Source organism: Cydia splendana, chromosome 7 (genome assembly GCF_910591565.1).
Source record: "Cydia splendana chromosome 7, ilCydSple1.2, whole genome shotgun sequence".
In the NCBI taxonomy this organism is placed as follows: domain Eukaryota; kingdom Metazoa; phylum Arthropoda; class Insecta; order Lepidoptera; family Tortricidae; genus Cydia; species Cydia splendana.
In genome coordinates, this window is record NC_085966.1 from 7256133 (window position 1) to 7283955 (window position 27823).

The 27823-nt window shown below is 38.1% G+C and overlaps 1 long non-coding RNA gene across 1 annotated transcript; it reads left to right on the top strand.

The window, feature by feature from the left end:
• Positions 1–3570: 3570 nt before the first annotated feature.
• On the top strand, positions 3571–22246 carry LOC134792109 (uncharacterized). Its single transcript, XR_010144394.1, has 3 exons — positions 3571–3871; positions 3904–4314; positions 22230–22246. It is a non-coding gene; the product is annotated as an uncharacterized LOC134792109 (long non-coding RNA).
• The last annotated feature ends 5577 nt before the right edge of the window (positions 22247–27823 follow it).

A 27823-nucleotide genomic window follows, 5' to 3' on the forward strand; every position in this document is an offset into this window, starting at 1 on the left:
AAAGCGTTTCGTTGTCGTCGCGATAGCGATTGTCACCTTGGCTAGGTCGGCTGGTCGCAAAAGAGCTTGGGGTCCACTTTTGGCATCCTTATTACAAAAATTAGCGCAGGTATTAGCTTTCACGAAAGCGAATATGATCTGATCTTGCAACCTCTAGAGGCAAAACCCTATCAGTGTACATTACAGTTTGTTTAAGAGCCCATCAACGTGCACACTAGCGCCACTGCTAAATAATCGTGATTAATTAAAATTAACGACAGGTATTTAAAGAAGGGGGCCGCTACGTACTGTATTGTGTATTTAAGTACCTTTTGAATACATCAAACTAGTTTTTATGTTGCTGGATTCGTCGAACTAGGACCTCAAAACAAAAACTGCCGTTTTAACGTTGGACGCATAGATTGACGAATCCAGCAACATAAAAACTAGTTTGATGTATTCAATAGGTACTGAAATATACAATACAGTACGTAGCGGCCCCCTTTTTTTAAATATCTGTCGTTAAATTTAAATAATCACGATTAATTAGCAGTGGCGCTAGTGCGCACGTTGATGGGCTCTTAAAATGTTTTCCTTCGCAAAAATTAAACTCGTAAAACATCAAATGATGTACACAAGTTCCAAGAAACTTAAGAACTGGGGTTCAAATCCAAGACTTCCGATTTTAGAAACCGCACGCTTGACCGCCAGGCTAACAGCGTGCTAGCAGTGACCCATAATTACATATACTTATGAAGGTATGTATGTAAAATACAATCCAATTCATACTGTAACTCTACCTTTACGACGGTTGTTGCATTAGCGAGCGATTGTGTAAACTCACTCGGAGTGCATTTCGCTTGCCATAATCCATTATTGAGCAAACCGCGTTATCAATCTTGCTATACATAGAAAATTAGGGCTGGCAAAGCTATCTATCGTACGCTTAACTTCACCGTTAGCACCCAAGTAAAGTATTAAAATAACTATTTTACCAAAAAATGTATGTCCATTGAATTCACAACAAATATAGCTGCGTAAAATTAGTTGAAAGGTAAAAAAAAAACTTTAATAACCTAACTTCGCTACCTATCCCTCTTAGCCTTTTCATATTTTTTATAACTATGAAAATTGAAACTGAAACTGGGTTTTCTAAACCCCAGGTGTTGAAGTACTAAACATGATACAATTTTTAGTGGAATTATGAATTAATGCTATAGTCTGTATCTTTAGGTATTTAAATAAAAGTAAACAAATAATTTGTACATTTTCGGGTAGTTATAACATTTATTGGTTAACCAACCAAATACAAAACCACCTGGATCAGTCACTGAACGACCAGACTTTAACCTACATTATTTGATCATGTAATGTTTTCATCTACCCTCAACTGGCTTAAGGAGCCGTTTGAGGGTAGATTTTGTTTACTTTTATTTAAATACCTAAAGATACAGAGTATAGTTATGGCGAACTTAAGAACTAAACTAAAGCCGAATTAAGGGTACGTAGTTTTGACAACCCTTATTTTCAATGAACTGCAACATTGATAACGGGGTTTGATTATGTGCGAGATGTACTGACGCAGTTTCTAGCGCAAACGGCCCCGGTAAACTCCTGATAAGGGTACTGATAGTAGGTAAGGTCAATATAAGTGTGGCATACGGAAAAGTGTGACTGGCCTTTTCATTGGGGTCTGTTTACACATTGATACGTGTTTAACAGGCCTATTCGGATACCGAGATAATCACAAGATCTTGAGACGATTTAGAGATCAACTAGATCTACATTAGATATCGACTAGATGTGACTTGGATATCTAAGTCATAATTTGTCGAAATCGTTCAAGAGGACCTCCAGAATCGCGGAAACGTCAAATATGACATATCTATCATACAAATATCTTTAAATTATCCGTATCGTAACTTGTTGAAGTCTAGTAGAAATCTAATTAATTTTCCGAATCGAGCAGTAATTATAGAGAGTTCATATATTATCTACTTGCAATAGGTATTAGGTACTTGTATTCAGTGGCAAATGTATGAACTGACAATAAATACTAGTCAATGTGTAAACTAGCCCCAATGTAAGGGCCAGCCACACGTTTTTATCACATTTACATGCATCACACTCGCTAGAACGCAACTGTAATATAGTATGAATTATCTCAGGTGATTTTTTCGGGCTCGGGCCCTAATCTGTTAAACAAAAGGTATTGTTTGCTTTATGCAGTGGTTACACTGCTTACTGCTAATAACCCCGACATAAGTAACGGGAACAAGCCCGTTTAAAAACCAAACTTACCATTCTAATTATATGGTTCAAATTCATGAAACAGCCCATTCGGAGATAACACGTTTTGTTATCTCCAAAACCAAGACCACCCTGATTGTTCTCTGAATGAACTGTCACATGAATTTGAACCTTAATAGTATCATGATAGAGGCTTTTTAAACGACATTGGTTACTTCGGCACGTGCTGAAGACCGCTCTTGAAAGAAACAAAGGCTTTTGTTTAACGGATTAGGGCCTGAGCCCGAAAATATCACGTGAGATAATTCATACTATACCTGCCTATGTACGTACGCAAGAGCGCAAAAACTGAAATTATTTTTGCTACTGCTTCTTTTCTAGGTAAACACCGGTTTCAGTTAAAAATACTTTCATAGCCTAGTTTTTGTGAAGAGGTTTCTCGTATCTGAAAAAAGCAGTTCGTGTGCAGCTTGAATATCAAATCCCCAATTTAGTTCGATAGCAGGCTTCGACTAAAAACCGGATATTGCAATTCGCTAGGCCAGGTACACATATTCACATAATCGACAACACAGTTAAGCTATGTAATTAATCGAAGTGGAGATATAATTTGTCTTCGTCATGGAGCAAATAGCTAATTCCCCATTAGGGACACAATAGCCCGGCTGAAGGCTCTTATTGATTACCGGCCATTGTTCGCTTTCGACCGCCTTAAATGATACACTTGGCACGATTAACGTGACAAGTATCGGCTACGTTTACAGGATAACGTGATAATGATTGTCATTTGTCGATAGCGTGATAAATAACCGGTGATTTTTCGAGTTCGGTGTTATGCCGCCATAAGCGTTTATGACGCTATTACGGATGTGCGTTATAAATGGTTTCTGATGTTATCCAAAAGTTATTTCAGAGATTATTTTTGTTGGTCGTTAACTCTTTTCATGTACTTGTATATTTGTATTATATTGCTCTATTAATGTAGAAAATAGTACCATGTGACGACAAGTAGACTCTTTGTGTCGAACCCAGGTTTGAATCTTCGTAATATTGTTTTGTGTGAAGAGCATGGGAAATGTTTGACATACATTATTTACCATTTATAGTATTTTTTACTTTAGGTTTATAGTGTACCATTTCATATATCCATAAAAACACAGTTCATGATAAATGTTTTCCCATACCATAATGACGCAATGAAGTCGTAAGTGGGTAGTATTTATATTGGTTTATATGTTTTCTCTCTTCTATGGCTAGGAAGAAGTATCTTACTTTATGTCCTTATCTAGGTTAAAAACTATAGGTATACCAATTTATATACCTGCTCAAATCTACTTATCCCTTCAACTGGCGGTCAACCCGTTAATGGTCGGATCGAAAAGCAGTAAACTGGCTGCCCACCACTTACGGGTCGATGCGAAAACCAGTAAACTGTCGGCCACCAGTGAGTGGTTAATGAGGTGTTGCCGTATTTAGATGTGAAATTGAACGCATTTAAGTATAGTTACGCTCTTTTAGTGCCCAAAATTAGGTAGCGAGTTAGACAAGGATAGTATACCGTAAGAAACACAAATACACTTGATATAAAATTTGTTAGTGAGGACCATTCATTCGGGAACGACCGCCTAGTCCGAGTTCAGTCGTGATTTTTAAGAGGTCGTTTTGTAAAATAAGTTGTATGTTAGGTCCCTTTTAATGATATGATCTTAATAATAAAAGTCTTAATTTGATAATTAAATAGCAATCACCTCCAATCATCAATTTGTTTTATGGTGGTATCCATTTTTAACAAGGACACTGGGAACCTGTCATTCCTCCGGAGTTTAATTAGGTCTGGCCAAATTTATAAACATTTCCTATATAATAATTTAATTATTATATTCAAATAGCGTATTTAACGCTGATTATAACGATATGTGATTTAATATACTTTTAAACATAGAAAAGCTTAAATCGACGGATTTATTAAATTCTTTTAATCTGCGCTGACCACCCATCGGAGCCCCGCCACGTGACTGCTTTTGCGCAAATCCGCGGCGCCACTTGACTACTTTTCGCGTTTTCGCTGGCGCCACTTGAAGGGTAGTACAATTAGATCATGACATAATAATAATAGCCCATATAATCAATGACATGCAACAAAACAAAATATCACTAAACTGCCTGCTTGTAGTTACAAACGGATAGAGTTAATTTAGTATGCTTTATTATTTAACCGTAATCCCCATATTATGCTACCATTTATAAGTTTTATAACATAACACAAACTTTCAGATATTAAATAGACAGAATTGACCTTGACTTCGATTTTGAGTTTTTTAGTTTTCCCTGAATGCAAGCCAAGAGGCTAACGGCCCGATTGACGTCAAAAGTGACCTTTCTTTAAACAAAACGTCACTTTTGACGCTGACATATCTAATCCATATCGCATCTTATCGTAATATGGTTTATCCTTGAATTGCCGACAGATATTTCATCGAATGTTATTTGGAAGACAACGTTTCAAGTATTTTCATTTCATCGACAATATCTGAAAGTTTGTGTTATGTTATAAAACTTATAAATGGTAGCATAATATGGGGATTACGGTTAAATAATAAAGCATACTAAATTAACTCTCGGCAATTCAAGGGTAAACCGTAGTTACCTTCGAGCAACACCGGCTTCCGACACATCGGAAGGGAGGGGCCCAACCGATATCTCAGCGTACAAATCTTTCTGCCATTTTTCGCGGGGGAAAAGGTGCACACAGTCGCACTTCTCACACACTTCCATAAAAAATCCAATCTGTAATGAAGACACAAATACATAGAAAATGACACACGTCAAAGACAAATCTTGCAAACCTCGATCTCTTTTTGTGTACGGACGAGTGACAAGTGTCACAACACGCACACTAACACATTTTCGTTGAAGTATGTTATTGTATTCTGAGAGATGAGAAGTCGGATTTGTCGCTCGACCGATCCGCAATTTGTACTGAGCGAGCAAAATCGATAAATCCAACAATTACATGAGACTAAAATATAATAATTGTGTTTGAATGTAATTAAACGTATGATATGTAAAAAAATATTACATGTGAAATGTAACACTTTCTTTTTGTAAATTTGATGTCCCCGACCTCTTTTTATAACAAAAAACCGAGCAAACAGGCATTTTTGTGCAGAAGTGTTCACGCGCGCGTCTGGACTCGGTCTAGTGAAAAATCCAAGTGCAACTAGTTTTATTACCCGCGCTAGATTAGATTGACGCGCTAATCTTGTACCTCGGCAGAGGGGAAATAGTGCGAATGCCGCCTCCCTTCCGTGTTGCTCGAAGGTAGTTACAAACGGATAGAGTTAATTTAGTATGCTTTATTATTTAACCGTAATCCCCATATTATGCTACCATTTATAAGTTTTATAGGTTTACCCTTGAATTGCCGACAGACATTTCATCGAATGTTATTTGGAAGACAACGTTTCAAGTATTTTCATTTCATCGACAAGTTATTGCGTCGAAGAATCGATACTAGTAAATTTAAATCACGGACTTTTAATTGGTACTTTAGTTATTTGGTGTATAGTTTATATCGTGGTATTTTTTTACGGGTTTTCTTATTTCATTTTGGATTGTATTTAATAAAATTTATTGCACGTAAAATTATTTCAATTTGTAATATTTCGTTATCGAAACTAAACGCAGTCACGTTAGTCGGCTCACTCTGCGCGATTATAGCTATGTGCGTAGTTTAAGATATAAAATTGTTTATCTGGATATACTTAATTTAAGAAAGCGGCAATTTTAAGTTTGCGCTCTAATTTGGAAGATAGGTTGGTAACAATAATTTTACTTACTAAGCCGTTCATTTCTGTGTACGGTTGCAATTCTAACCTAACATAAACCTATTTTGAAAGCCGTTCGTTTCTGTGTGGGGTCGCAATTGTAACCTAACCTAAACCTACTTTAATAGCCGTTCGTTTCTGTGTGGGATCGCAGTTCTAACCTAACCTAAACCTACTTTGAAAGCCGTTTGTTTCTGTGTGGGGTCGCAGTTCTAACCTAACCTAAACCTACTTTGAAAGCCGTTCGTTTCTGTATGGGGTCGCAATTCTAACCTAACCTAAACGTACTTTAAAAGCCGTTCGTTTCTGTGTGGGGTCGCAATTCTAACCTAACTTAAACGTACTTTAAAAGCCGTTCGTTTCTGTGTGGGGTCGCAATTCTAACCTAACCTAAACCTACTTTGAAAGCCGTTCGTCTCTGTGTGGGGTCGCAATTCTAACCTAACCTAAATCTACTTTGATAGCCGTTCGTTTCTGTGTGGAATTGCAGTTCTAACCTTACCTAAACCTACTTTGAAAGCCATTTGTTTCTGTGTAGGGTCGCAGTTCTAACCTAACCTAAACCTACTTTGATAGCCGTTGGTTTCTGTGTGAGATCGCAGTTCTAACATAACCTAAACCTACTTTGAAAGCCGTTTGTTTCTGTGTGGGGTCGCAGTTCTAACTTAACCTAAACCTACTTTAAAAGCCGTTAATTTCTGTGTGGAGTCGCAGTTCTAACCTAACCTAAAACCTACTTTGATAGCCGTTCGTTTCTGTGTGGGGTCGCAGTTATAACCTAACCTAAATCTAAAATTCTTACAACAGAAAATAGTATAAATGTTGTAGTACGACATATAAAAATGTATTAAAGTAATACGTCGAATAAATGAATTGCAACGTTTAGTATTTGTGCCAATTAATAGTTATCTGTACAACAAGAGATTAAAGTTTGATATTTCTTCGAGTGCTTATTTTGAGTCCCGTGCAAGCGAAAGATTCTATAATAGAATTTAGAATCTTGAGCGTAGTAAGGGATTCAAAAGCGCACGAGATGTAAATAACTTTGATCTCGTGTAGTACACACAATTTTTCACCCTAAGCAGTGAGAACATACCTAGAGGGACAGAGATAATAGAACCCAAGTATATCGAACTTGTATTAGACCCCGCATGTTGAAATGACATTTGACTATAAAGGTCACTTGAATGTAATTTTGTCTCACTCAGTGAGCAAAATCGCATTTTGCTCACTAACTTAGACACACTCAGTGAGCAAAACGCGATTTTGCTCACTCAGTGAGACAAAATGACTCAGTGAGCAAAATTGCATTTTGCTCACTGTTTTTAAGAAGCAAAGTGCCCTTGTTCGAGCCGCTGAGGTGAAAAATAATTTGAAACGAATTAGCGATCAAGTAATATTCGTTGAACAGTATTTCTACGCAGTAAGAAAAATTGAAATAAAATAACGCCTAACAATATTACTAGTACTAACGTTTCGATGAATCGTTGTCGATGAAATAATATTCGATGAAAAGTTTGTCGGCAATACAAGGGTACACCAAAAAGAACACTCTGCTGTTATTGTAAGTGGAAAATATTTCTGATTGACTACAAGTTTCGTTTTACTAGGAAGAAGTCATAAATAATGATGGTTATTAAACGCTTGCGCTTTGCAGCCTGCCTTTTGTAAAATATAAGTCTGTTTTCATAAAATCTTCCTTTCCTTTTAAAGATTCTTCTTTGTATTCGACAGCTACTATTCAGAGTTTTGCACCAATTTCACCTGCAATCTGTGTTCTGTGAGAAGAATTCAATTCGGATTAATTTTGATTACTATTGCGTTTTACCGTGTGCTACAATGCGGTTCAATCAAGAAAATTTTACAAATTATTGTATTGATGGAAAAACGTGTCAGTCGTAAAATATTTATCAAATTAATAATTTTCATTAAGTAGTGAATATTTTAAGTAAGCCGACTTAGCCGAGATTACTTATAATATTTACTAGGAATGTAAAGGGGCCCACTGATTAACAGTCCGCCGGACGGTATCGGCCTGTCAGTTAGAACAAAATTTTGACAGTTCCGAACAACTGACAGGCCGATACCGGCCGGCGGACTGTTAATCAGTGGGCCCCTTAAAGTAATCTTCATTACTAGTCCCCGACACTACTGTACTTGCTATAGGTAGGTAATGTTAGGTACCTATAGGCTATATTAATAATAAAAAGGAGCAAATACTAATTTTAACTACTATAAACATATTATTCGAAGTTGCTAAATTTCTAAAATCCACGCTGTCTTTTTAAAATGAATTTAATTGACTCACCGCGATGTTTCGAAACAAGATTTAAAATAATTTGACTCTGACGGCAAATTGAAATTAAATATCACCGTAGAAATGGCTTAAAATGTCTATGACTATAATTAACAGGTTATATTTTTGGATTTGTAAAGCAGGTTAGGTTTATATTCATTTGTTACGCTTCCATTTTGTATTTTGGTATACAGTAAATTTCAAGATGCTAAATATTTACTATCTATTGCAGTAAAACAAATATAATTCCCTGAACACGTATAATTTGAAAACTTTTTATTTAAAAAATCAATTTCCGGTAACACTCTGTATAAAAAAATATTATTTACAAAATTCACCAAAAACACTATTTTGATCGTTTTAAACTAATTGTCTGCGTTCCGCATAGGTGGTAAACATGAAAGGTAAAAAAAGGAATACGGCTGAGAATTTAGCTGGAAAGGAAAAAAATGGATTAATGTGGCGAATATTATGGACGATGATGGTTGACAAGTTGGCGAATGATACCTAAATTTTGAACCGCTTGTTTGTACCGCCCGTCAAACGAGGCTTTTTGAATTTTGAGGATTTGTAAGAAGAAGAAGAAGAGGTATGCGGATCACAGATATTAACAAATGGAGAAACAAAAATATGGCACAAAAATACAAAACAAATAATTAGGTGGTTATAAAAATTAGAATTGGAAAACTAACGCTAAAATTTTCAAATGTTTCGGTCTTGAAGTAGGTACAGGGGGAAAAAAGGTAAATGGGACAAACGTGGAGGCACACGCAAGGGTGCCGGCAGCCGGTAGGAAATTTACTTGTACAGCACAGATAGCGCGCAAGATGGTGTCTTCAAGCAGGCCGACGAGGTAAGCCACTCGCTTCTTGGCGAGCCCGTATGGCAGCAGACCGGACGATAACGATGAGGTTTCTTCACTCCACCAGTGCTTAGCGCCGACCTACGCACGGCTTTGGTGGCCAGCAGTTTACGAGGAGCCACTCCTCTCCGGACGCCGACTCACGCACGGCTTAGGTGGCGAGCTGTCTACGAGGAGCCTTTCCTCTCGTCGATTAACGCGCACTTTCGGCACTTCGTATTAATTATCAAACTGGTTAAACGTTAAACATTGCAAATCTAGTTTAAAAAAAACAGCCCGGGTCACCAACGACTTTTTGACACCAAATCCACAAACCATCTGCCAAAAAACAAATTCAATCGTTTCTTTCTCGAGCATTCCATCAAAATTTGAATTCGAAATAATCGCAAATATGCATTTTATTTTTTTACAAACGGCCAATAGCGTTTCGCTACAGCATCTCCCTACCAATCAAACAAACAAACAAACAACAAAACAAGAAGACTAACCCAAAAACAAAAAAAACTTAATGCTAAGCCCAAAAATATAACAAGAGGACCCTAAACGAATTCCAATAAAACCAACCCCAACCAAATATTACCTCAAAAGACTAACCTAAAAGAATAACAAGATGACACCGGCCAACCGACGCGTAACGCGGTCCAAGACGTGACGGCCGGGATAGGATAGGAACTGCACCTGGCTACAGACCTTGATCCCTCACACTACACCGAATCATCAAATTACACAACCAGGCTGACATAAGCCGGGAAAGATAACCGGGGCCTAAGCACCAACGGTAGTACACGTCAAATCCAGAAAAAGGAGCAAGGAAACGCTCAAACGAAAACGGGCCAAAAGAAGAAACTAGGTATTTCAAAATATCTTTAATATGATAGGTACCGATGTGCTCGGAATCGGTATCAGCTAAAACCTATACCTGTGGGGACACTCTTCTAACCATTCGGCACCGAACGAAACGTGGGGCGAATTTACCGCCCCAAAAAGGATCAGCGGAGCCACGCTGGAAATTCCTGCGCCAAACGATTTGGTCAACAACGATTCTGGGCGAAGAACGGTTCGTGTTGAACTTGGCGGCGTTGCGATGAAAGGCCAAAGCCATCGAATCAGAAACTTTATCGTATACCTCACGAAGCGTCTGTAGATTCGAAGCGCGTTCCATCCGGCTGAGTCCCACATCTTGGTCCACAACCTAATTCTCAACACGCTCACGAATCATTGACAACTCGCGGCCGTACATCAAAAAATTCGGTGTGTAAGCAGTAGCCAAATTTATACAAGAATTCAAATAAAGAGCGACCCGATGTAAATGAGATGACGCAGTTGGTCATTTTCAACTAAAATGCTCAAAGTAGTAATCACGACCTGGTTATATCTCTCCACAACATTCGCTTGTGGCGAATAATATGGGGTATAACACGGACCCGGAATATTATAGCTCGTCAGGAAATCTAAAAATTGACGACTATGAAAAACTGTAGCGTTATCACAGAGAATGTAAGTAGGAATACCGTACCGCAAAATAACCTCCGATTCTAAAGCTAATCGATATTGATCTCGCATTCACCAACTTTAACGGAGCTAACCAAATAAATTTTGTAAACACGTCAAACATCGTCAAAATATAACGAAAACCACTACGACTGACAGGTAATGGTCCAATTAGGTCAATGGAAAGAAGATCCATTGGAGCAGCAACAGGACGAGGGAACAAGCGAAGGCCACGAGGTTGTGAATTTGCAATTTTAAAAGATTTGTAGACCTGACATTCGGTAAGAAACCTGGTAATATCACGGTAGAGTCTGTGCGGAAAGAGAAGAGTCGTGGCAGAAACGGGAACTAACATTTTAAATTTTATATGGCAATCAAACCTTTGACACCTGTCTTGTAAAAAGTAAACAAACTTCTGTCATTGTATATTTTTATGAATAAAAACCGCAAGTTTCATGCATAAAATATTTTCAAAACACGATGAAACCGTACATAAAACCACAAGGAAAATTATATTTAACATTGTTCGGTTTTGTCAGCGGGAAGAAAACGGCTAAAAGCCGACTATCGACTTACAAGAAGTCGCGGAACCTGTTTCCGCTATTCACGGGTATTGATGTTGTATTTAATATAAAATAATTACCTATTTAATAAGCCCCCTAAGTAACTTGTCTCCGGTACATAATCGGTAAGTATATTAATTCAAAATATATTAATTTTCATAAATATGCAGGTCATTCATGATCTTTAATATAACTGACAAATAGTCTTGATACTTCCCATTTTATGCATATTTATATGTAAAAAAATTTCAGGATTGTGTAAAAGTACCTACGGTATCTCTAATAAAAGACCGCTAAGTAGGTGATATGCAACAATTCGTAATCTACGTGCCGGATTCAAGCACATCCAGTTCAGATGAAGATAGTTCTATGAGTGTCCCTGGTTGTTCTGAAGCTAGCTCAAACATAAGTGACATTGTATATTTTAATTCAGACTTCGATTACAAAGAATAAAACTATTTCTAATAAAATATTTCTTTATTTGTAAGTTCGTTTAGTTCTGTTAGTTACGAAATTATATTTCATTTAGCACTGACTTTTCGGCGAAGTAAAATATCGTGTGATGAGAGAACCGGACATATCCCAATAAGGCCTACCTACTTATGCACTATTTTTGTTCATATTCATATTTATTATTAATAATGTACACATACATTACAAGTCAAGTTTACAATGGGTGAAATATATCCCAGATAGTAAAATTACAGTTCTATTGCCCAATTTCTAGCCGATCTACCCGGTTTTATATTAAAATAACTGTTGGACTGCACAGTGCACAGATTAGGGAGTACATAAATGAGACTCTATCTTGTTTAGTACTAAAATTACAGTTGTATTGAGCAGATTCTTAACTACTTTTAGCAGTTTTGTCAATCGCACTGTCACTTTTTAGTATCTGAGACATAAAAACAAGAGTGTGTTTTAAAAAGAAAACTAGTGCCTGCGCTAAATCAGAGGATTGAGTTGACGAGCCGACAGCACCACCAGGCTCCGTTTAGTAAGCCGTGGTAAAAAACCGGAACAAAAGGGATTCAAGTATCATGACCTTTAGTGTCGTACTATAATCACGTGACCAGTGTTGTCAGCATAGCAAAAACCATAAAATAGCACTGGCGCGCCCTCAAATCCCACGACTCTTCTCTTTCCGCACAGACTATACATGTTTGGCTAATAATATACATCACGGGCTTTTAAATACGTCTTCATAACACCAGGATGAACATTAGGAAACCCATTATGAATTTCAGCAACCGCCTCTCTAGTCTTGGAAGCAGGAAGAACTATACGCCAAGGATTAGTGCTAAAGGGTTTTCAATAGATACCCTGCGCATTAAGACACCATCCCGAAGGGCAAACGCAGTAAACATCTGAGGATTATCCAAAACCCCCTAGTAGATACGTTCGTACCAAGGATCACCAGAAGGATCCACACCACGCGCGAAAGAGATAAGCCCAACTTGAGCGCGGGACAAGGCGTCAGGAACAACATTAAGAACACCCTTCTTATGCTCAATTTCAAACTTGTATTGGGAAACAAAGTCGCCCAACGAGCCAAACGTCCAGTAGGGTTATCAAGAGTGATCAGCCATTTAAGAGCAATGTGATCAGTAACGATCTTAAATTTTATTCCATCAAGATACCCACGGAAATGCTTGATGGAATCAATAACAGCGAGAAGCTCTTGCTCGGTTGTCCCATATCCGCGTTCAGCCTTAGTAAATAAACGGGACTAATAAGCAATTGGATGTTCAACACCATCAATCTCCTGAGCCAAGACAGACCCTAGGCCAACCTGGCTAGCGTCACATTGGAGGATAAAGGATTTCGAAAAATCTGGACAGGACATCAACGGAGAGTTAATCAAAGCCTCCTTCAATTTAGAAAAAGCTTCATCAGCACTATCGTTCCAATCGATGGGATCACGTCCCTTCCTCTTTCCGATAAGCGCCGTGAGAGGAGCAATAATCGAAGAAAAACCATCAACGAAACGGCGGTATGTTCGTATTACATATACCAATGAAAGCACGCAGAGACTTGGCGGAAGACGGGGTAGGGTAATCCCTAATAGCTTCTAACTTCTTCGGATCAGTTTGAAGACCACGCTGACAATGTAGCCGAGATACTTCAATTCAGATTTACAAAACTCGCACTTTTTTAAATTAACCGTAAGACCAGCCTCCTTCAACCTATCACGAATCTTACGAATAAGCCGCATATGACTATCAAAATCACGGGACACCAAAATCAAATCATCTGCATAACCAAAGACAATATCGTCAGACTCAGGGGTATATTCGAAATTGACAATCATGTCAGTGAGCCTCTGCATCTCGGATGCAGCATTGGTTAAACCGAACGGAAGGCGAACGAACTCAAAAAGACCCCTTTGCGGTACGATAAAGACGGTTTTCTCACAACTGGCCTTATCAGCTAAAGGGATCTGCCAAAAGGCACTCCTAAGATCAAGCGAAGTTAGATATTTGGCACTTCGTAGGTTGTCAAGGATGTCTTGAACGCGCGGGAGAGGATATGAATCCCTGATGGTAACGCTGTTCAACTTCCTACTGTCCACGCAAAACCTGACACTACCATCCTTCTTGGTAACCATCACCACTGGGGAAGCCCAAGGTGATCGCGATGGACGAATAACCCCTAACTCTAACATGTTATCAATCTCTTCATTGAGAACCTTAAGCTTGACTGGAGACAGGGGATAGTAGCGTTGGCGAATGGGTGGACCGACAGTCTCAATCTTATGCGAAAGCCACGACGTACAACCTAAACCAGCTTTATCAGAAGAAATTCCCTCAAACTCGTTAATAACAGATTGAAGCTTTGATTCCTCATCAGGTGTAAGCACCACACGTGAGTGGACATAGCGAACCTCACCTACGACTTGTGGGACTGCAGTAGGAAGATGCTGCGAATGGACATAAAGCTTACTAGACAAACCCTCACGAAATGCCTTCTTTAAAATGTCAATAAGACCAAAAGAATTCCAAAACTCAATTCCTAAAATAAATGCAGTAGGAAGATTACTGCTCACTAGACAGGGGTGCAGAACGCGAATGCCACTGAAGAATATAGGGATGTCCAAACCGCCTAAGATTTCAATAGGTGAATTGTCGGCGGAGACAACATAAGGCCGAATATCCTCGCGAAAAGCTATACCGAGCTTCGACAGGAGAGAAATATCGATTAGTGAAACCTGAGCACCAATAGAGCATTTACCGAATCCAAAAGAGCATTTACCGGAGAGCCAGTGATTATAACATCAATAAAAAGTCTATTATCCGGGGAATCATTAATACAAACGGGCGACACAGATGGACCTCTCAGTGCGCCACGAATTAGTTTTTTGACGGACTAGGATTACAACTAGGACAATCACGGGTAATTGCTCCAACCCGCTTACACTTGAAGCACACTGCCCCTGAAACGTAAGGACAATTACGGTAGTTGTGACCAGTTGCATCACACTTCATACACACAATAGAACCGGGTTGCTCTACAACTTGAGCACTAATCGGTGCAATAGCTAAACGTGCTGGACGTGGACCTTGGAAGGCTTTAAAAATTTTTCGCGACTTAATGATGTTAAATAAGTTGTCTTCGGAAACCGGTGTGCGAAGATTTCTGTTCAGGTCGCGTGCCTGTATAACAAAATCAACCACCGACTGGTTGGCCTTTTGTGACAAAGCGCGAAGTTGGCTCTCGACCTTGAAATCAAAATCGGCTACGTCGAAAGTTTTGATGAATTCAGACTTCAATTCCGCATAAGTAAGGCCCGGATATCTGACTGCCCTAAAATATTTCAAAGCGGTACCTGACAACAACTCGTGAAAACGTCTGACAACGTATGACGGATTGACGTTACGCGCCGTACCTTCTTCCTCAATTCGACAGAAAAATTCGCGAACACAGGTGTCTCCGGAAAAAATCAAGTTCAATTTCGTAAGTGAATAATCTTTAAAGGGAAAAGGCAGAGCGGGTTCGGACGTATGCTTTGCCTGGCATCGGGGTTCAGAATCAAAAAACTGCTCCTCATCACTGGCCATTGGATCTAAGATCCTGGGATGGTGCACGTTTAAAGAAGAGTGCGGACGAGGCGTCTCACCAATCGACCCCTCATTACTTAGATGTGACATAGTGGAAAGTCAAATGTTGTCTTGGGTTCTAGACCAACTGACAAAGTTCAAACAAAAATTACAATAAATCGACCTTAAAACTAAAATCCAAAGTACAAGTTTCAACTACGTTAAAAGTCAAAGCCAAAGTCCAAAGTCAAAGAAAGAAAATAAAAGTCGAACCCTAAATCCTAAATTCGAATTCAGATTCGAGAATAAAATCAGTTTCGAAATGAAATTCAAAACTCTAACCGCAACGTTCAAAGGTTCAAAGTTCAAGATCAACAAATAATAAATTCTACGTCTGACTTACCTGTGAGTTCCCTAACGTTTACGGGCTCTAACCACAGGATTCAAACTACTAAATAAAGTACTCGGGATATGTTATGGGAAAGTGAGTAAAAGGCATACAAGGTCAACAGAAAACATTGTGTTTTTTTTTTAAATAAATGTCGCAGAACAAATTGTAGTGACGTAAATAAATCACATCATCCTGTATATCAAAGCTTGAACACGAAGAAATCCAGAGCAATGAGAGTCGTAATTACGAAGACGTACAGTTGGACACAATAGTAAATGTCACTATGCAGCGTAGAGAGACAGCGGGCTTAAACAAAAAAATTTGAACTAAGGTTATATGAACCGCGACCGGTCTACGGTCACCGTCCCACAAATATCACAAAAAAATAAATAATTTCAAATAATAAAAAAAAAACAGAGTTCTTTACCTTACTTCGGGCGCCAATTTGCAGTAAAACAAATATAATTCACTGAACACGTATAATGTGAAAACTTTTTATTTAAAAAATCAATTTCCGGTAACACCCTGTATAAAAAAATTTTATTTACAAAATTCACCAAAAACACTATTTTGATCGTTTTAAACTAATTGTCTGCGTTCCGCATAGGTGGTAAACATGAAAGGTAAAAAAAGGAATACGGCTGAGAATTTAGCTGGAAAGGAAAAAAAATGTATTAATGTGGCGAATATTATGGACGATGATGGTTGACAAGTTGGCGAATGATACCTAAATTTTGAACCGCTTGTTTATACCGCCCGTCAAACGAGGCTTTTTTGAATTTTGAGGATTTGTAAGAAGAAGAAGAAGAGGTATGCGGATCACAGATATTAACAAATGGCGAAACAAAAATATGGCTGAAGCGCTGGTGGCCTAGCGGTAAGAGCGTGCGACTTGCAATCTGGAGGTCGCGGGTTCAAACCCCGGCTCGTACCAATGAGTTTTTCGGAACTTATGTACGAAATATCATTTGATATTTACCAGTCGCTTTTCGGTGAAGGAAAACATCGTGAGGAAACCGGACTAATCCCAAATAAGGCCTAGTTTACCCTCTGGGTTGGAAGGTCAGATGGCAGTCGCTTTCGTAAAAACTAGTGCCTACGTCAAATCATGGGATTAGTTGTCAAGCGGACCCCAGGCTCCCATGAGCCGTGGCAAAAATGCCGGGATAACGCGAGGAAGAAGGAAGGGCGAAACAAAAATATGGCACAAAAATACAAAACAAATAATTAGGTGGTTATAAAAATTTGAATTGGAAAACTAACGCTAAAATTTTCAAATGTTTCGGTCTTGAAGTACAGGGGGAAAAAAGGTAAATGGGACAAACGTGGAGGCACACGCAAGGGTGCCGGCAGCCGGTAGGAAATTTACTTGTACTGCACAGATAGCGCACAAGATGGTGTCTTCAAGCAGGCCGACGAGGTAAGCCACTCGCTTCCTGGCGAGCGCGTATGGCAGTAGACCGGACGATAACGATGAGATTTCTTCACTCCACCAGTGCTTAGCGCCGACCTACGCACGGCTTTGGTGGCCAGCAGTTTACGAGGAGCCACTCCTCTCCGGACGCCGACTCACGCACGGCTAGGGTTTCTGGTTTCTCGACCTTTTTTATTTCTCGAGGCACGGGAATTCTCGACCAGGATTTCTCGAGTTTCTCGAGTACCTCGAGAAATTTTGAAAGTTTCAAGAAACACTTTGTTATGTCCAACTTTTTGCTTTACTCCAAATCAGACTCATAGGAGTCGTAGGTCAGATCAATAAACAAACAAATGTCAAATTTTTAGCTACCAAAAATTGCCCTTAATAATCAAAATTCAACAACAAAAAAAAAACTATAGGTGCAGGCGTGGGCGCCGGTTTTGTGATATGCTATAGTGTATTTCTTTGGGTATTTAACAAAATTTAAATAAACCACAATATTGTATTTTATAAGGCAAGAGTATTCAAGTTTTTCTAAGTAAGTACATAATATGAATGGGTACTTAGGTACTCAACGTAACAATAAAGCTGCTAATATTGTGCTATTTTGCTAATAAGAATAATCCTTATACATATATCGGGATGATATGATTTATCAATAGTAATTTAGTTATTACATGGTCATATAATTCGTTTTTTTAGCGTTACAAAGAAAATCTTGACGTGTATTTTTAATGAAAAACACCTTTGAAAAATAATTCACGGCAAATACGTAACAATTATTTATAAATCATATACGATCATTTATATTATTTTGCTTTTATAAGTAAGTAACAGTTTCTATTTTTTTTACATTTATTTAACTGCTTAAAGAAATACACTAATATTGACACATCACGTCTTTATAAGTTTATACGCGTGTTTCTTGTTACTTATCACAAGAGATTTATTTCTCGAGTTCTCGAGGCATTGAGATTTTTTTTCCCGTCTCGACGAAGGACACATTTCTCGAGATTTCTCGCCTCGAGAATTCTCGAGCAGAAACCCTACGCACGGCTTAGGTGGCCAGCTGTCTACGAGGAGCCTTTCCTCTCGTCGATTAACGCGCACTTTCGGCACTTCGTATTAATTATCAAACTGGTTAAACGTTAAACGTTGCAAATCTAGTTTAAAAAAACAGCCCGGATCATCAACGACTTTTTGACATCAAATCCACAAACCATCTGCCAAAAACAAATTCAATCGTTTCTTTCTCGAACATCTCGTGAGTTCGTAGCGTTTTCTGGAGTACCTCAAGGATCGAACTTGGGCCCTCTGTTCTTCAACATTTTCATCAATGATGTAACATCCATATTTAAATTTTCTAATGTGTACTTGTTTGCCGACGATTTAAAACTCACGAGAATCATTAGAGACCCCGCTGATGCTGAAAAATTGCAGGGCGATGTAGCGTCCTTAGTGGAGTGGTGTGCTATCAATAGAATGCATTTAAATCGCACGAAATGTTTCCATATTAAATTCCATAGGAAGCGGAACGAGTTGCAAACAAAATACAAAATTATGAACCAACATGTGCAAGAAGTGACTGAGATCAGGGATCTCGGCGTTACACTGGACAGCAAACTGCGATTTCATAAACATATAAACACCATGATTGACGCTGCATTCAGGGCGCTGGGCTTTGTACTCAGAGCTGGGAAATAATTTAAGAAAAACTCGACTCTGATAAAGCTATTTAACTCATTCGTCAGAAGTAAGCTTGAATATGGTAGTATTATCTGGACGCCTACGTACAAAATCCATGTCAACAGAATTGAACGCGTGCAGAAACGATTTACCAAACACCTGGCTTACCGAAATAGAATACCGAAACTAACGTTGTATAAAGAAAGACTTAGGCGCTTCCATATGAAATCACTAGAATGTAGGAGAGAAATGCTGGACATGACGTTCCTATACAAAATAATCAACAGCCAAGTAGACTGTCCCAGCCTACTGAGTATGCTCGCGCTTAAAGTACCAACCCGCACTCCACGCTACCCCTGCCCTCTATTTAGTATGCGTTTCTTTCGCACTAAACTTGGTTCCCACTCACCGGTGCCCCGCATGTCGCGCTTGTATAATACAATTAGCAAGCACAATGCCCAGCTGGATATATACTATGACAGCTTAAATAGTTTTAAAAAGAAGCTTACTTCGATTCCCGATTGAAGTGCTTCTTGACATTCCACTTTGTAGATTGTTTAGTTTTTATCTAGTTATTAGACTTATTAGGCATCATTGTAATTCTTCTTACCTTATTAAAATGTTTAGAGTAATATGCATGCTGTGTTCGCCTGTAATTGGTGGCGCAATCACAATTGAATAGTACGCAAGTGTGTTAGTGCATAAGTTGTTGTTGCCACTGTTGGTGAACCTTAATAATAAAATAAAATAAAATAAACATTCCATCAAAATTTGAATTCGTAATAATCGCAAATATGCATTTCATTTTTTTACAAACGGCCAGTAGCGTTTCGCTACACTATCTATTATATACCTAAGTAATAAAGAAATAAATTTTGATCAATACCGTAAAACGGAGTGAAAAGACACGATTTTCAACTTCAAGGACGATTTTCTCCAATAATCCAAATGATAAAAGTAAAAAATTCATTTTTTGAGTCTTGGTTAGTTCTTCAATTTTGCATTTGTGAAATAAATTTTTACCAACCCAATTCAGAGAAAATCAAAGAAAACTACCTGTTTTCTCCATATCCTTAAAATGGGGTCGATAGACACAAGAAAGGGGTGAATAGAAATATTAAGATTTAGTTGTCATAGGCATCGAATTTGGTAATTATTATGTTGATACTCTATTGGTAAATGGTATATATATCTGTTAAACAGCTATTTCACACAAAATTATCTTTTCGTGTCTTTTAACCCCCAAGGCGTATCTTTACACCCCTTTTGTTGTATCTAATCACCCCCTATGGTGTAACTGTTCACCCCATATGCGTGTCCACTGACCCCTTTATCACGTAAAATTGCTTGTTATTAGGTTTTTGCAAAAAAATATGCTTCTTTATAGAGAATAATAGTGATATTATTTATTATTTAGGTACTACAGATACCATATTACCAGGTTAGCTAACTTTTACTTAGTTAATGTCAAAACATTTACCGCTAGAACAAAGTTCAGACAGGCTTCATTTCTTACCTCGGCGAGACCTTATTTTAGAGTCAAAAAAATCTAACTTTTAGGCAGTTTGATTAAGTTCTTTTGGTATCAATGTAGAGAATAAATAGTCTACTATATGCGCATTCCAAAAACTCTAATTTTAGAAATGTACATTTTTAAATATAACAACTTGACAGAAAAAGTTCAAAATTTATCTATTCACCCCGCGATTTCTGTTGACCCCGTTTTACGGTATCCTAAAACCGATTTTGTTGTTACAAACCAACCTATTCACAGATTCTAATTTATGTGTAATAAGAAGTAAAGACTTTTTACAAGCTTTTTTTATACAGTTATGTGAACTTTTTTTTTGTGTAATAGGCAGTCAAATCAAATCGTATCATACCTATAGTTTGTGGACGACGTTATTATTTAAATATTTTGATACCTAGCATCCCACAAAAGTCTAACCACGCTAATTTTTCACGTCAATTGCTACGTCAATAAGCCCGTGCAAACTTAGCGGAGCCGGACCATACCATTTCAGAATAGTCGGTAAATATAGTCGTACCCTTAAACTAAGAAACAGTAACTAAATTTGAAAACAATTTAATTAAAAAAAATGTTTGAAGTAGGACGTAACAGAATGTCATGTTTCGCTCGAATCTGCAGGAGATTGCTCCATTTGCGGGCATTAAAAGAAATGAAATGACATGAAATTACACGAATTTTACTATTCATAACATTCAGTTCTATAAAAGTCAATACATAATGGGAAATATTTTACATTAGGTATATTGAATTACATAATATTATTAATTATTATATCTCGAGAGGTAGATTGAAAAAGTCCTGATAATTATAAAAAATATTCTCTGTGAGCTATGACTTCAGTTTATATTTAAAGCTTTGGACGCATGCTGCATTTTTCACTGTGCCTGGCAACCACACACACGCAAGGTCCCAGTATACGGATCCTTCCGTTTTGGCATGTTTGAGCGAGATTGTACTTAGCCTATCCTCATGCTTATATACGTTAGCTGTATTTGGGATTCGTACCCTTGCGCTTGAATTAATCAAAGTGAACACGGCCACTTGGTACAGAATATAGGCAAGGCAGGAGTAGGATATGGAATTCCTGAAACAGCTCGCGTGCTGAGGCGTCCGCAGACACGCCAGCCATTGCACGAATTGCTCTCTTTTGCATCGAGAACACTCGCTGTCAGTCCGAGGCTCGGCCCCATAGCTTGGTGCCGTACGTTAGCAGCGAGTGAACCATTGCGAAAACCGCAGCTATAATAACTATGCATTAAGTACCTACATATAGCTTCTGAGGACTAACTGTGTTGACGGTATCACCATGTCTGACGAAACAGAAAAATCTTATATCTTTAAAAATACACTGTCAGCGACTCCATATGTGTTACGTTCCCGGACACATATGGAGTCGCAAGCGTTCTTACACTACGGCTTAAAACCCGGTGCATAAAAAAAATCAACATGCTCTTCTCAGTTGGTAAGGTGTTTGATGCGTCTCTACTCATTGAGGGGAAGTGTATAGTAAAAGTAAAAAGCTGAATTGTAGCCAGTCACCGTCCCGGGACTCGTAAAAAGAAATTGCTTCCAGTCCGGCGACGTTTTATTGACTTATTAACATCGATATCAGATCGTAACACTTGAATCTTCGATCGTTGGCAAACATTGAGTCAATCTGTTGAACCAGCTTGGTATTTTCTAGAGATGCCTTTTTTGCTTTTAATGGTTTTGAAGTTTCAGTTTTTGGTAATCTCTTAATCATTTTATTATTTTTCTGTAATTTTTTGTACGTTTATATATTATGAAGGTAGGTAGGTATGTTCTAACTAACTTATAAATATATCTACCTTTTACTATAGGTATAGTTTTATAAGGTATTTTTTAAACTATCCTAAAAAATATTTTGTACACATGTAGCTAACATATCGACCGGGATAATATGGAGGGGAATATCGGGATCTCGAAAACAATACAAAAGATAATCACGGTTCATATCCCGGTCGATGTAAGTCTAATGGAACTAACCGTGAATCATTCATTCAAAACTGGCACATGTAGCTATTTACAATTTTAATTAAATATTATCGCCGTTTCGTCTTTAAAGTTTTACAAGTACAATTTTGAAGTTGCTTGTATTAGCAATAAGCATCTAATCTATAAGTTATTCTTGTACTTTTCGTATAAATTCAAATTCAGACATGCTTACGCACTGTGTAATCTATTGTAAATCTACTTAAATTAAACTTGAATGATATGTTTATATTAGATATTGCACGTTTAAAAAGTTTATTAGATGGAAGAGTGCAACTTTTTAGGACTCATAAAGCGGTTCTAAAATAGTCAACTAATTGGGCAAAAGTCGTGCAAGTATGTTTGTGTTTTATGTCGGCTATTTACCGTCGGAATATGCTTTACGAAGCCCGAATTTTCATGCAAATATGAAGCAATCAACCCGTAATTTTTTATGTGTAATATAAATAGTAAGTTACAGCGCTTATTTGAAAGCCCTTAGCTGTAGCGATACCGATCTTTATTGATAGTTTATCAGGCGGAAATATGAGGTTGCGATAATAACTGTTTTTAGTACCGCTAAATAGAAACAAGCATCGATACTTGATCGTAACTACTACGATAAAAGGAAAGGGACTACATTTAGTCGGTGTCAATTTCTTGTTTGTTTCACAAAATAGGAATCATAGAAGATAGTAACGTGATCTATTTGTCCTTGACCGTATCAAAGAGAATTTGAAATAGAGAGTTACTGTCATGGTAAATTATGTAGCTAGCTAGAGTAGGCCAAAGGTATGGTGCAATCTTTTCGAGCGATGGCGCCATAACCTTTGGCCTACAGTCGAGTAGATGGCGTTAATTTCAATATTTAACAAATAAACACATATCAGTGATCAAAGTCAAATGGCGTTCTAACAGTTTTAATCTCCTGTCAAAAGATGGCAGTAAATTTACAGTGGCTACATAATTTACTTTGACAATTTGCCTCTATACTCGTACACTCTATTCTCTTTGGCCGTATTCTTTTGAATAAGCAACGTCCCAGTAATATCTACTTATATACTTAAATCACATAAATTATTATGTTTGAGAATGTATAACAATAAACATTAAAAGAGATAATGTCATATTGAATCTACATATACATTTTGTACTTATGTTTTAGATACATATAAGTATGTAGGTAAGTAGGCAGGAGATTCGAAATTTCGCCTGTTATCCACTGGTACAATTTAAGATGTCGAGGAAAACTGAAATAATTAATAAATGTTCATCATCATCATCATCATCTCAGCCATAAGACGTCCACTGCTGAACATAGGCCTCCCCATTGGACCTCCATTCGTACCGGTTGGTTGGAAGCGACCCGCATCCAGCGTCCTCCGGCGGCCTTAACAAGGTCGTCTGTCCATCTTGTGGGTGGACATCCTACGCTGCGCTTGCTAGTCCGTGGTCTCCACTCGAGCACTTTTCGACCCCATCAGCCATCTTCTCTGCGTGCAATGTGGCCTGCCCATTGCCACATCAGCTTGCTAATCCGGTGGGCTATGTCGGTGACTTTAGTTCGTCTACGGATCTCCTCATTCTGATTCGATCACGCAGAGAAACTCCGAGCATAGCCCTCTCCATAGCTCGTTGAGCGACTTTGAGTTTTGAGATGAGGCTGATAGTGAAAGACCACGTTTCGGAGCCGTAAGTTATCACTGGTAACACACATTGATTAAAGACTTTCGTCTTGAGGCACTGAGGTATGTCGGACGAAAAGACATTACGTAGTTTCCCGAACGCTGCCCAACCGAGTTGGATTTTAATAAATGTTATTACTATGTATTGTTTTCCTGATATTAAGGAAGGCCTGGTTCATCAATCTGCATACACCAGTTATATGTTTGATAGTTATGTAGATTTTTAAGTAAATGTCTTAATATCCTTGTAATAGTGTCATTCACCGGGACATTTACATTAGGTAGTCGTCTAAAAATGTATGTTACAATCACAAACAACTGACCGAGTCATTCAAGTGAAGTGTTACAATAGGAAAAGCTCGAGTTCACACTACGCTAGAACTGAGTGCCCCCAAGGGTATGGCCGCCGTGATTTTCTGCTTTGCTACACGTATGTTATGAAACATAAATACAATTGTTTTGCCAAGGAAAAATAAATAAAGGACGAAACAATTCGTTGCGTATAGTGCGGTTATTGCGAATAGCTGCTAATATCATTTCAGAACATTATTTATAGTCTGTCTATGTTTAACCTAAACAATATTTTGCTATTGTACATGGCATTATTGAGGTATTTTATTGCTGAGGGTTTTTGGGGGATTTTGTTATGACTTGAGCTCTCAAGCTCATGTACGAATTGTACGATGGAGATAAAATAGTTATGATTTTTTTTGTAAATAATTTGTATTTATTATTATTATATGGTATATATATATGTCGAAGACCGATGGTCTTAAAGGCGGTGGGCGCGTGGGGGTAGTAAGTAGATGTATTACTTCACAGCTAAACCAGTATGCTACCATTGCTACCAGTGCATGAAATAAACATTCGGACTCGTTAACCATACTAGTGCCATATTTTAGTATTAAATTTAAAAAAGAACTAATCGCTTTTAGGAGGTTATCTGATTAAAAATTGAAAATAAAAAGATCATATGAAACCGTTTAAATCTTTATTCAATTCAAACTAGGCCGGCTCCAACCCTACATATCTGACCTGAGAAGATTTAGCCCTATATGGGACCGGCAACAAGCTCAGAGGGACAAATCTTTTCAAAACAAGTTAAAACAACACATAACACAGCATTTCTTTATTTCACAAAAGTAAGCTTCTAATGAAACATAAGAAATCAAAATAACACTTGAAATAAAACACTTAGCTAAATGGTTAAAGAACGCGGGATTCTATAAGCTATGAGAATAATCCTTCAGGTATAAACCTTCAGGAACGTAGCGAGTTAGGCACGAGGTTGGCTAACGAGTACGTCCGATCTCTAGCGCGGTCCGATCAAGAAGAACTACCAGCGGCGGAGCCACCCTGCTCCCGCCTCAAGTCAAGTTGGCAAACCTGCTCGACCAGTCTACCAACATACCGACAGAAATGCCAACTCGTGCCTACGCTCACTCGAGAGAAACCTCTCGACGTTCCAAAGCCTTCTACCTGTCATCTTAGTTCAACAACACGCCAATAGATGGCGTTACTCTCTACGCAACTTTATTTCAACAATGCTCCAATAGACGGCGTTACTCTCTACACAACTTTATTTATTTTGTTACAACCAAATAATACGTAGCTCAACATTGCTAATCGATTTTATACAGGCGTCTAAAATAATGAACTATAACGCTGCAATACGTCTTTCTGGTGTCAGGCTCCGATACGGCCGTCCTGCGCTACACACGTCCTCGTGTGTGGGTGTATGCATTTGATTCTGTAACAAAATACTCAGCACAGTATCTCATCGCTCGGTCATTCCTGACCAACAATTTCGTTCTCACTCAAATTACAATTAAAATCAAACTTTGTTATCAATCTAACCAGAAAAAATAATTGTTCAAAATTACTTTAACAATCCTCAATTCTCTAGTCAAAAATAATCCATCGAGCAACGACTAAATAGAAATAATCAGTAATCATCGCCGCTATCTAGCGGATACACTCCAATAATCATCGCCTCCATCTGGCGGATACTCTCAAATTTATGTGAAAACAGAACAATCTCAAACATCAAAAACACAAAATAAATCACAACAGCTCTAATTCATTGCTCGACAGTATCACTACCATTGTCATCAATATCAATTTACGGGGAAATTATATGGCATTAAAAAAAAATCTTTGGTCATATGTGATCTAAATTTTTGTAAGACATCTTAAAACAAATAACATTCTGATTGGATAATGCCAATTTTACTCTAACGTACCAGTCCTTCGATGCATTGCCATTCCTTCAGCAGATGCCAGACCCTCGTCAGAAGTAACCATCTCAGCCGCGTAAGTGCTACTCCTCGCAAAGAGCATTCTGCACATAAAAAGCAGACCACGTGCACCTCTTACATGCTCCGGCACTGGGTATTGTTTAGTGACCGCATCAGAAGCATCTAAAGCAAAACAGTAGTGCCCAGTCCATCGGGCTTGCCTTCAGTCCATCGAAAGCAAAACAGTAGTGCCCAGTCCATCGGGCTTGCCTTCAGTCCATCGAAAGCAAAACAGTAGTGCCCAGTCCATCGGGCTTGCCTTCAGTCCATCGAAAGCAAAACAGTAGTGCCCAGTCCATCGGGCTTGCCTTCAGTCCATCGAAAGCAAAACAGTAGTGCTCAGTCCATCGGGCTTGCCTTCAGTCCATCGAAAGCAAAACAGTAGTGCCAGTCCATCGGGCGTACTTTCAGTCGGTCGAAAGCAAAAACAAAGTTAAGAGTGAATTCCAAAAAGAAAATAAAAACAAGCCTTTAAAACATGAACTATGAACTATAACGCTGCAATACGTCTTTCTGGTGTCAGGCTCCGACATATATATGGATAAATACGGCCTGGCGGTGGATAGTTTCTTTAACCTTTTATGTGTTGTAAGTACAACACCTGTTGTATAATAATTCTAGGTACTATAATTATGTTTGCAGACATGAATTTATCTTGACAGGACCCTTATTTGATGACTAGTTATATAAGTAACAGTTAAATTGAGAACGACCTCTTTTATGACGTAGTAAGTTAAACATTTCCGCAAATTACATTAGGAATAATATTTATGCTTCCATATAAAAAAATACCTGTATTACTTACGAAATAAGGCTGGTTTACATTTACGAGTATATGGTCATTTTTACTCCCTCTCTAATTAATTATAAAATATATTTTCAAATTACTGTTAGATGACATAGGCAATTTAATTCTGAATAAAATTGTTACAAGATTTCTGTTAAGTATTTTCTAGTCAGATAAAAAAAAGAATTCAACAAATAGCAATGATTGATGAGGTGAAAATTTTGTGTTAAGTTTTGGTTAATAAAACTCGACAGGTGAGTATGTCTCACAGGATAATGTGTAAACGTACATAATATATGTATAGCGCTTCACTATCACTACACCTTATAAAACAAAGTCCCCCGCCGCGTCTGTCTGTTTGTGTGTTTGTTCGCGATAAACTAAAAAACTACTGAACCGATTTTCATGCAGTTTTCACCTATCAATAGAGTGATTCTTGAGGAAGGTTTAGGTGTATAATTTGTTAACCCGTGCGAAGCCGGGGCGGGTCGCTAGTAATATAATTATATTACCCTTCCTTCTGTCAACTGTGCCATATTTATGTCTTTGTGTGTTCAGTAACTTCTGTACCATAAAGAGTAAAGTTCATCACCTACATAACATCCCTTCCTGGCCGTAGTCTGGCAAAACTAAAATGTCTGGGGACGACTCCTAGATTGACAGACATTTGTATTCTTGCAGCCACCATTTTCGTTTTTTACGGCAGCTTGTACACTTTAAGGGCTGCCCGTT